This window comes from Microcaecilia unicolor, chromosome 3, assembly GCF_901765095.1.
Source record: "Microcaecilia unicolor chromosome 3, aMicUni1.1, whole genome shotgun sequence".
Lineage (NCBI taxonomy): Eukaryota > Metazoa > Chordata > Amphibia > Gymnophiona > Siphonopidae > Microcaecilia > Microcaecilia unicolor.
The window spans coordinates 321,044,026-321,055,901 of NC_044033.1; positions in this window are offsets into that span (position 1 = coordinate 321,044,026).

Sequence of the window (11,876 nt, forward strand, 5' to 3'; positions counted from 1 at the left end):
CTGCCAAAACCTGTCGCTTCTTCCTTTTCAACATCAACAAAATTCGCCCTTTCCTCTCTGAGCACACCACCCGAACTCTCGTCCACGCTCTCATCACCTCTCGTCTCGACTACTGCAACTTGCTCCTCACTGGCCTCCCACTCAGCCATCTATCCCCCCTTCAATCCATTCAGAACTCTGCCGCACGTCTCATATTCCGCCAGAACCGATATACTCATATCACCCCTCTCCTCAAGTCGCTTCACTTGCTTCCGATCAGATACCGCATCCAATTCAAGCTTCTCCTCCTTACTTACAAATGCACTCACTCTGCTGCTCCACCCTACCTCTTTACCCTCATCTCCCCCTACGTTCCTGCCCGTAACCTCCGCTCACATGACAAATCCCTCCTCTCAGTACCCTTCTCCACCATTGCCAATTCCAGGCTCCGCTCATTTTCCCTTGCTTCACCCTATGCCTGGAACAGTCTTCCTGAATCCCTATGCCAAGCCCCCTCCCTACCCATCTTCAAATCCTTGCTTAAAGCTCACCTCTTCAATGCTGCATTCGGAACCTAACCTTTCGAACATATAGGTTGCCCCAATCTGTCTGTCCTATATGATTAACTGTACATTTGTCTTTTTAGATTGTAAGCTCTTCGAGCAGGGACCGTCCTTCCATGTTAAACTGTACAGCGCTGCGTAACCCTAATAGCGCTTTAGAAATGTTAAGTAGTAGTAGTAGTAGTAGTAGTAGACTTTTAAAACTGAAACCCAGGAGGTTGGAACTGGATTTAAATTGAGAGTTTTTCTTTTTGTTATGTTTGGAACTGAATGGAACATTACCCTCTTTGAACTGAGTTTTGTGGAGGAGGGGGAATAAACTGGTTTGACCTAAAAGCTATGTTGTCTGGATGGACTTGGTTTTCGACTGCTGAAGGGAGCTACCACCACCCCAGAGGGATTGCTACCGGGATACAGTTATTACAGTGGCACCCCAGATGGGACCGGATTGAAGCAACCACGGAGCAGCCGGAGTGAAGCTGACAAGGCCACCCTTAGCAAAGTGAAGACCAGCTGTTACCCCAGGTAAGAGGTACCTGAAGGGGGATCAATGCTGGATTGAAGTGTGAAGCTAAGGGGGGAACACGGGTCATGCAAGGGAACCCAGGCTGGGTCATGTAAAAGGGAAGTGGTGGGAGAAAAGCAGTAAAATTAGTTATTAGAGGAAAAAAAAAAGTGGTATCGCACTTGGTGTTTTTGGTTTTCTTTTCAGGTTACCCCCGAATGGCAGGATGGAGCAGAAAGAGATGCTTCACTGGATGGCTGCGCAGTTTCAGAAGCAGCAGGAGGGGGCTCAACGGGCCTGCAGCAAGTGGTAGAAGCTGCCAAGGAACAGCATATACCTCTGCTCCAGGCAGTGCAAGGTCAGATGCAAGCCATTGGAAGCCTGTTGGATAAAGTTGCAGCACCTGGTACAATGACCGGTTTACCCATGGGGGTAGGAACCACTCCTTTTGGACCTTTTTCTCTAGGATGAATGGGGGAGGGTGATGCTGTGGATGACTTTATTGCTACATTTGAGAGGATTGCGAGGGCAGTGCAATGGCCAAAAGAACAGTGGGCCGTTCGACTGGCGGGTTGCCTAGCTGGGGAAGCTCTAGCTGCATACAGAGCCATGCCTGCGGACAGCTCCATGGATTATGAGCAGGTAGTGGCAGCCATTAAAAATAGATTAGGTCTTACTAGAGACCATTATAGGAGACTTTTTAGGGAGACTACTACGGGGAGGGAAGTGTGGCCCCGTGCTTTTGCCCAGAGACTGAAAGATTTAGCCTATAAATGGTTGGATCCGCAACAGAAGACTGCAGAACAGGTTGTGGAGGAGATTATAGTGGAACGGTTTTTGTTTGCCATACCTACCCCGGTGCGAGAATGGCTCATCAAGCAAGGGGTGCGCTCATTGGAGGGGGTGATTCAAGGAGCTGAACTGTATTTTGAGGCAGGAAGACATCCTACTAACCCCTTTCTCCCTAGTAGCAAAGAGGGTATGGGCCAAGGGGACAGTACTCATGCCGTTACAGGGGCCAGGGGTGGAAGGGAGGAGGGTCGTAGGGACCCGGGTCCCAGTCCAGGGGGAAGAAGGTGTTTTAGATGTGGGAAGCCAGGCCATATGCTGAAGGAGTGTAGGGAAAGACTAGGGTTTGCGGGACATATTGGAACAGACCCCAAGGATTTCTTCTTCCTGGAGGTTCAGGTGGGAGGAGTGATAGTTAAGGCACTGTTAGACTCGGGGGCCAATCAGTCTATGATGTCCCGGGCCCTGTGGAATAAGATCCAGAACACATCCTTGGGGGAAGAGGGAGGTCAGTATGGAGGAATGATTCGGATCAGGTGCATACACGGGGCTTCAACCGCTTACCCTGTGTTCAGGATCCAACTATGGAGCCCTCTGGGGGGAGGGTGGCTTAAGGTGGCGGTCCTGCCAAAACTGCCTTTTGACCTCATTCTGGGGAGGGAGTGGGATCTGTTTGCGGGTTGAAAGGGGTCACAGGGTGGGTGACTACCCGGGCTCAGAAGGCTCAGGGTGAGTCTCAGGATAGGAGGGAAGAGTCGGTAGGTCAGCTCTTCCCTTTCCATGAGGAGATAATTGGAGAACCGGGTAAAGGGAGGAAAGCTAGAGAAACACGGCAGGCGGAGAGGCATAGCCGGGCTAAGGCCCTAAGGAGGATGGGGGAAGGGGAGGCCATGCCATGGAAGCCTGAAGAGGTGGTGGAGAGATTTCCCTCTTTTGGCCAAGAGCAGAGAGCTGACACAGTATTAAAAAGGGCCTGGGAACAAGTGGAAGGGGGGCATTCAGGTGGTTTTCCCCATTTTCGGGTGGAGGAGGGATTATTGTACCGGGAAATACAGGACCCTGTGGGGGGACCCGTGCGAGGGCAGCTGGTGATTCCCAGGGTTTTTAGGAGCCTTATTCTAAAAGGGGCCCATGATCATCCTTTGGCGGGGCATAAGGGCTCCCAGAGTACGTTAAAACAGGTGCTGGAGCATTTTTATTGGCCCGGCGTACATTGGGAAGTCCAGAGTTATTGCCAAAGTTGCCCCTCCTGTCAACGGTTGGTGGACCGATACCCTCCCAGGGTACCTATGGTACCATTGCCTATTATTAGGGAACCTATGCGAAGTATGGCTATGGATATCGTGGGGCCCCTCATCAGAACACCTAGGGGTTTTGCGTACATTTTAGTAGTTATGGATAGGGCCACTAGGTTTCCCTGGGCCTTCCCGATGAGGAATATAAAGGCTACTGGTATAGCGACAGAATTGGTTAAGCTTTTCTGCGAAGTGGGATTCCCGCGGGAAATGCTTACAGATCAAGGGTCCAATTTCAAATCTAGACAGTTAAGAGAGCTGTGGGAAGCTTTTAACATACGCCACGTTACCACAGCTGCCTATCATCCCCAGACGAACGGGATGGTAGAGCGATTTAATAAAACCCTTAAGCAGATGTTAAGGAAAGGCTTGAAAGGGCAATATGAGGATTGGGACCAGTTGTTACCCTATGCTTTATATGAATGTAGAGAGAATATCCAAGCATCCCTAGGGGTGTCCCCCTTTGAATTGGTCTTTGGACGATTGCCACGGGGCATTCTGGACATAATTCAGGAGGCGTGGGTTGAGAGAGAGGAAGAGCCGAGGGAGGTTAGTGCATACCTGAGGGAGTTAAGAGCAAGGATTCAGAGGGTCACGGCTTTTGCTCAGGACACCCTGGGGCAGAGCCAGGAGAACAAAAAAGGGTATTATGACAGGGGAACAAAAGTAAGGAAATTTCAAGTAGGGGATAAAGTGCTCGTCATGGTAGCCTCAGATCCCCATAAGTTTACTTCTCAGTGGAAGGGACCCTGCGTGGTAACAGCAAAGGTAGGCCCATGGACCTATCGGATAAAGTATGAGAGAGGTAGAATGCAGACATTCCATGTAAATATATTAAAACCATGGATAGAAAGAGAAGGGTTTGTGGTAGTTCCGGAAGAGGAGTTGGGTCCCCAACTGAGTGATGTACAAGAGGGGAGGAAGCCCGTTATCGGAGGGTCTCTATGCCCTGGGCAGATGCAACGAGTAAGAGAAATGATAGGGGAGTTTCAGGATGTTATCAACCCCCTACCTGGGGAAACCCATTTGGTGGCCCATGATATCATCACCGAGCCGGGTAGGATTGTAAGGCAGAAGCCCTACAGATCACCCGAATTTATGAGGAAGGAAATTATAAGGCAGGTACAGGAGATGCTGAACTTAGGTATCATAGAGGAATCGGTTAGTCCCTGGTCCAGTCCGTTGGTGTTGGTACCAAAGAGTGATGGGTCCCAGAGGTTTTGTATAGATTTCAGAAGGGTGAATGCCATATCCCGGTTTGATGCCTATCCCATGCCCTGGATAGATGACTTACTTGACAAGCTGGGGCGGGCCCAGTATTTAACCACCTTAGATCTTACAAAAGGGTATTGGCAAGTGCCACTGACAGAGGAGGCTAAGCCCAAAACAGCCTTTGGCACCCCTATAGGATTATTCCAATTTAAACGAATGCCATTTGGGTTAAATGGGGCAGCTGCTTGCTGCCAAAGATTGGCTGATCAGCTGCTGAGGTGGCACTCTGACTATGCAGCCGCTTACATGGATGATATTGTCATTTTTAGTTCAGATTGGGAGTCCCACTTGCCCAAAGTCAAAGCTGTTCTAGAATCCCTGAAGCGGGCCGGCCTAACAGTGAACCCAAAGAAATGCGTGTTTGCCAGTGAAGAGGTAAAATACTTGGGATACATTGTAGGAGGGGGAGTTATCAAACCCCTAACGGATAAAGTGCAGGGAGTGCGTGATTTTCTGCTGCCCCACACCAAAAAACAATTGAGAGGGGTTTTCGGTCTGATAAGATATTATCGCAGATTCATCCCTAGATTTGCCGAGAGGTCAAGTACCCTAACAGACATGCTTAGGAAACGTTGCCCTAATGTCCTAAATTGGACAGAGGCAGGACGCTGTGAGTTCCAAATGTTGAAAGACCTCTTGTGTCAGGAACCGGTCTTAAAAGGAATAGATTTTGAGAAGCCCTTCCTGTTACAGACGCATCAGAGACTGGATTGGGCGCTGTGTTATCCCAAGAGTTTGGAGGGGAGGAGCACCCTGTCCTTTTTCTGAGTAGGAGGCTGCACCCGGCAGAACAGCATTACGCTGTTATAGAGAAGGAGTGTTTGGCCATAAAATGGGCTTTAGAGGCTCTGAAATACTATCTGCAGGGCAATCCTTTTATTCTGATTACCGACCACGCGCCTTTGAAATGGCTCCAACAAATGCAGGGTCAGAATGCCAGGCTCACCCGCTGGTATTTAGCGTTACAGGCTGTTTCCTTTGAGATACAGCATAGGGCTGGGAAGCTTCACGGGTACGCTGATGCCCTGTCCCGAATTGCGAACTCCCCAGTAAGTAGCCTGGAGGAAGCAGGGAGTCGCAATTATTTGAAGGGGAGGGTGTGTAAGGAGGTTGGAGGGTCTAAGCACGCTAGAAGGAGGTATGGGGCCAGACTACATTCCCCACAAGACGCTGAGAGAAGGAATCGGGGTGGTAGGTTCCAAAACCCGTTAGGGACACCCTGTGGAAGGGAGGGAGGTAAGGACTGGAAAGAGCAGCTGCTATGGCAGACAAGGGCCAGAAGGGGGAGCCATGATGACAAAGCTCAATTCCCTTGGGTCAGAAATCAGTACAAGATTCCTCCCACCTGGGAGGAAGGGGAAGGCTCTAACCAACAAACTAGCAGAGAAGCAGAGTTAATGGTGTGCTTGGAGGAAGCTGGAAGGTGTACTGCCATTCTGCAACCACCCAAGAGGAGAGACTTTTAAAACTGAAACCCAGGAGGTTGGAACTGGGAGAGCTTGGATTTAAACTGAGAGTTTTTCTTTTTGTTATGTTTGGAACTGAATGGAACATTACCCCCTTTGAACTGAGTTTTGTGGAGTTGGGGGAATAAACTAGTTTGACCTAAAAGTTGTGTTGTCTGGATGGACTTGGTTTTGGACTGCTGAAGGGAGCTACCACCACCTCAGAGGGATTGCTACCGGGATACAGTTATTACAATACACACACACACACACACATATATATATACAGTGCAATCTGAGTCTGGGATCAAAGAAATACATGCAGTTAACCGGAGCATGCACTTAACCGTTGTGATCCAAAGAAGCTTGACATCTGATAAACATATGTACAGTACTGTTTATTATATGTACGGTATACAGTCTCCATTAACTGACGTTATACAAGGCTTACTTGAAGTAATCAGTCATAGTCCCCTGTACATTCTTGTGTCTGTGACTTCCATAGAATATGTCTCCCAGACGGTAAAAACTGTCATAGCACTGACATCCAGTGGCCTCCAGATAGGCCCGCACGGCGTTTAGACTCTCCAGCGCTCTTGCAAAAGTGACAGGAGGTTGTTGAATTTCATCAGCATGCGCCTCGCTGCTCATTTCATCATCTGTTTCATCATCAGCCGTTGCCTGCGTGTAGGCGCATATCTGGACACCAGTGCTGTCGTCATCTGTTTGTAGATCGTAATCAACAGCTACGTAGTGATGAAACTCCTCTTCAGTAACACCGGCTGGGATGTCAATAACCTGTTAATCTACACGTTTGCAACAGCTGCATTTGTTTCATCCCTATCTACATCCCTAACAAAGCTTGCCCACTTGTAGCCATTCACAATGGTTGCCTGTGTAACATGACTCTAGGTTTCTTTCTGCATATGTAGGGAATCCAACAGTGATAGATTACGAGCCAGTTCCACAGCACGTTTATCCTTGCCAGTCTGGTCATCCATAACGCTCATCAGACGACGTAGCACAAGAGCCCGATAATGTTGTTTGAAATTGGCTATTATGCCCTGATCCATAGGTTGGATCAGAGAGGTAGTGTTTGGTGGCAAGAAGACCACCTTGACATTAGACATCCTGACATCATCACTGTGTGCAGCACAATTATCACAAAGCAACAAAATCTGATGCTTTTGTGCCCGCATTCTAGTGTTTAACTTCTTGAGCCACTGCTTCCAAATTTCCCCAGTCATCCATGAATTTGCGTTAGTCTCATATGACACAGGAAGTCACTTTACATTCTTGAAGCAACGGGGCTGTTTGCTCTTTCCAATGACGAGTGGTTCCAACTTCTTACTCCCATCCATATTGCAGCAAAGAAGGATAGTCAGTCGGTCCTTCGACATTTTACTTCCTGCAGTTTCGGCTTGTTTGAATGCAAGTGTTCCATCAGGAATCGCTCGCCAGTAGAGACCGTTTTCGTCAGCATTGAAAATGTCATGAGGTGCAAACTCATTCAAGATGGTAGGAAGAACTGAACCAACCCAATTTTCAGCACCAAAGTAATCAGCGCCTTGTTTTTCACCATGCTGTTTCTTGAATTTTATGTTGTTCCTCTCCTTCCATCTTTCCAACCATCCAACAGTAGCTTTGAATTCAGTTAATCCAAGACTTTCAGCTAGCTGATTAGCTTTCTCCATAAGCAGTGGACCACTGACAGAAAACCGTCTGCTCCTGACTTGAAAAAACCACCAAAGAAGAGCATATTCTCCATCCTCAGCTTTTCCCGCCTGTTTACGTTTCTGGTGTGGATTTGTATTGTTTTGCCAGTCTTCCAGAAGCTGATCTTTCTGCTTCAAGATACTTGAAATTTGATTGGGAATGACACCATATTCTTTAGCAATAGATGCTTGACTTTGTTTGTTTTCTAATTTTTTAAGAACTTCTATTTGTTCAGCCAGTGTTAAAGTTTTACAGTTGCGCGATGACGACGATGACTCCAGTGTACACTCTAACAACTTTCTTTCGTTTATTCTGCCTGTGGAATTTAACCAGTGAGATTTCAAATTTATTGCCCCTTTGTCACGTGCCAATCGGCTTCCATATTCCGTGCATGCGCTTATGCGGAGTCTTTCCTGCAGAAGAGCGGTCTTAAACCATGCATATAAGCGAATCTTGCACTTATCAGTGGTGCACTAAACCAAAGTTTGTCCCCGTAGAAATTGATTGCGCCAAAAACGGGACCGAAGTATGGCATGGGCTTATCCAATGTGCACTTAATTGGAGTGCACTGTATATATATATATATTTGACAAATTGGGGGGGGGGGGGGGCTCAGGCCCAAGCCACAACCCCCAGTCCCTCTCTCCAACCAAATAAAGGACATATGGGCCTACTTTGATGGAATTGGAGGTGGTTAGTGATGTGGCAAGGACCAATGCCCACTTGTTCCTGCCCTTGCTGATACCTAAAACTAAAATGGTGCTGGCGACCCCTAGAGGTATTCCCTTGGTACTACCACTAGGGATCATGTTTTTATATAAGGGCTTGCTTCCTTACCCACAACACCATCACCAGGGTTTGTTGAGGGGGAGGTCATATTCACTTCACCTCCATTACTAGGGGGTTAGACAGACTAAGAAGTCACTCTGGGAGGAGGTCTTGTGGGAAGGGGAAACTTTAGATGGAAATTTGGTTTGGCGGAGTGCCTTATATCACTGATACATTTGGCTGGTACTGACCCTTGAGAAATGTGGCCCTGAAGCATTAGTCCTTTACCACGGGAGTCAACCTGCTGTACAGAGGTAATGAGTGACTCCCATAGTAAATCAAGGTACAGTAAAGACTCACCCTTTGCTGCTCCTTGACAATTTTCCCCCCTTTGTTTCAGTCACAATCTCTGGAATCTCAGATGTATTAAAGGCAGTATGGACAGAATAACTGCACTGTGGATGGACCATTTCATTTGTTTCTGTTATCATCAACTATGTTACACTATTATGAACTGCACAATCATTTCAATGAAATTAATATGTATCTTTAATTTAATGAAGCCAAAGGATCTGTAAGAGTATATAAGAAACAACCTATATTTCATGGTAAATGCAGATATCAGGAGCAGATATCCCTTAAGGCTGAACCTCTGAGCAGCAGGGCCCAACAGAGACCATATGATGTCCTCACATGTGTTTGAGCTCAGCTAGAAATAGAGCCGTCACCTCACTGTAAGCATTATAATTTCATAATCTTTCCTCATTCTCCATGTGTATAAAGACACAGGTCTAATTAATACTTAATATTTTCTGCCTATCCTTCAAATATTCAATTTCATAGCTCTATCGAGAACTGTACATCATCCCTACAAAACCCAAGTGTAACAACTGCAGTGAGAAGAGCGAGAATTATCATAGGAGAAGTTGTTTCAAAGAATTTAAAGATGGAAGCTGATCTGGTTCTGTTTGTGTTGATGCTCTGTGACATCCTGTGGAAGACGACTGAGTTTCAGTGCACGCTTAGAAATTACTTATCAAGAGAACTAAAACCAGGATACTATAGAGATGGGGACATCATGATTGGGGGACTCATAGCTTTGGAAATGCATTATTCAGTTGGTCAACCATCCTTCACAACTGTTCCCTCATTTGAAGGACAAGCAGCGTAAGTAGCATCATGGTTTAGCTCCTATCTCAGACAGGCTGGTAGTTTTCACTGCATGAACTGCACACTGCAAATGTGACCTGTGGACATTTTACTAGTTCTCTCACATAAAATATGAGTTTTTTCTTTTTGAATGTTTCCCTGGGGGAAAAATTACCTGCTAAGACTTTCATATTTTTCTGTCTATATTTTCCCCTTAAAATAATCATAGAAATACAGAACTAGATGTGCTGTCATCTCTCTCAAGACCTCATACCTTTCTGGCAGGTAGAAATACCCTTTTCTCTGTGCACACTTTCCAGTGTAGAGAGTGAGAAGTATTCAGACAGCCTTAAATCCTCAGTAAACAGATTGTGAACAGTGCCTTCCCCAAGTGCGTTCTGATGCTGTTTTGTATTGAACTACATCAGATATTCACCAATCCTAACCCTATTTCACTCATGTTTATTATCAATGTCTCTGTTTCTGTAAATTTTAGTTTGATGCTAATTTCGTATTATCTCTCATTTATTATCCTTGAAGCCCTATATTATTGTACTATTACAACTTCCTGGCCTTTGTATCTGTGGTGGAGGAGATTAACAACAGCTCGGAGCTCTTACCCAATCTCACACTGGGATTCCACATTTATAACCCTTACAACAATGTACTCTTAACATATATAGCTGCCATTAATATATTTTCAGGAATGGACACTGGGATCCCAAATTATAGCTGCAAAACATCTGGACCACTTGCTGCTATTATTGAAGGTCTTCCAGCGGTACATTCAAGCCAGTTTTCCAGCCTGTCCAGGATATACCACTACCCACAGGTAAGGGGATATCTTAATTTTATTTTGCACCTTAACCATCCAGCACCACCTCTCTGTCTCTCTCTCCCACCATCTGGTATTGTCTAATTTCTCCTCTCAATACAACCTCTATATGATATTGCCTGTTTTTCTGCCTCTTTCCCTCCCATCCAGCAATGTCCCCTCTCTCCCTCTCCTTGCCACCACCACCACCACCTTCCTGCATTCCCCCATTTGTCTCCCTTTCCTCTCCCCCTCTCACTCACTCACTTGGTTGCTGGCTCCTCTGCTAGACCCATTGCTTTCCCAGGTCTCCATGGCAGTGGCAGCACCAGCAACCAAGGAAAGCATGGAGGGCATTGCCCTGTGTATAAGTTATATCTTGGCAACTGCTGTTCCTTGGAATTTTGTGTGCCAGAAAAGGTTGTATGGCTGTTTATTTATTAGCCTTTTGGCTTGGGATCAGTTAGAAGAATTCAGCTTTGTTTCCAGGAAGTTTAAGTTAAGCTAGGTGATGCTTTAGTTTATTTCATTCAGGGAAATTAGTGAGTTGCTGTAAGAATGTGTAAATCAAAGTACTGCTCTGCACACCAGAACTACAGGACGTTAGATCAGCTCTGAAGTAACTTCCTGTTTGTAGAACCATCAATGGCACACACAAGGCAAAGTCCCTGTGCTTGCCTTCTGTTTACTGGTGTTGTTGCTACCATGCTGACATTAGGAAGCAGTAGGCCAGTTGACCAATAAATGAATAAGTAGGGGGGAAAGGAGACTAATGAATTGGTGATTGTTGGGAAAAGGGGGGAGAGATAGGACAATGCTGGATGGTTAGGGAGTGGTAGAGAGAGAAATAAGGGTGATGCAGACCCAGCAAGGCAACTGGTCCAGCCAATAAGTGAGCAATTGATTAAGTGGATCATGAGCAGGGAGGGTAATTCCATTGCTGGGGTCATTATTTGCATAAAATGTTTTATAGCAGTTAAAAATTTTACATGTTAAGATAGCAGCAATCCTTAAAGAGACTCAGGTGGTAACTGCTACAGGTGTTCCACCATTTACATTCCCAGTGGCAGAGATTGTGCTTAGTAAGGATAAAGTTTTGTTATACCTCCGTGTGGGTGCTCAACTTCTATTTGAGTACCTAAGAAAGTAAGGTGCCTAAAAGGCCTGTGTCAGGTCTTCATATAATATTTATTGAGAGGTTGTGACAAATTACACCCTAATAGATTGATAGATGGACCTGTGAATTGATTTGTTCTTGTGCCTTTCTCTTTGGTCATCTCTAGTCCAACCTCTTATCTCATTGAAAAGTGCTGTGTCAGCATGAAATATGATACAATCTACCTACAGTTTGCAGTGTTTATGCTATTGTGCAACTTTGGAACAGCAGACGATCTATAAAAGTCTTGAATAATTGGATGTGAGAGCAAGAAAAATTCCTTCATGTCTCCCAAGTAATTTATAAGAAACAGTGTATGGTGCGATAATATATCCCTGGAGCTGATGGTTATATGGGTCTCATAGTAATGAGATCACATGGAGTCAACATTTAAACAGAAGTTATACATTTTGTGGAAGTCAGAT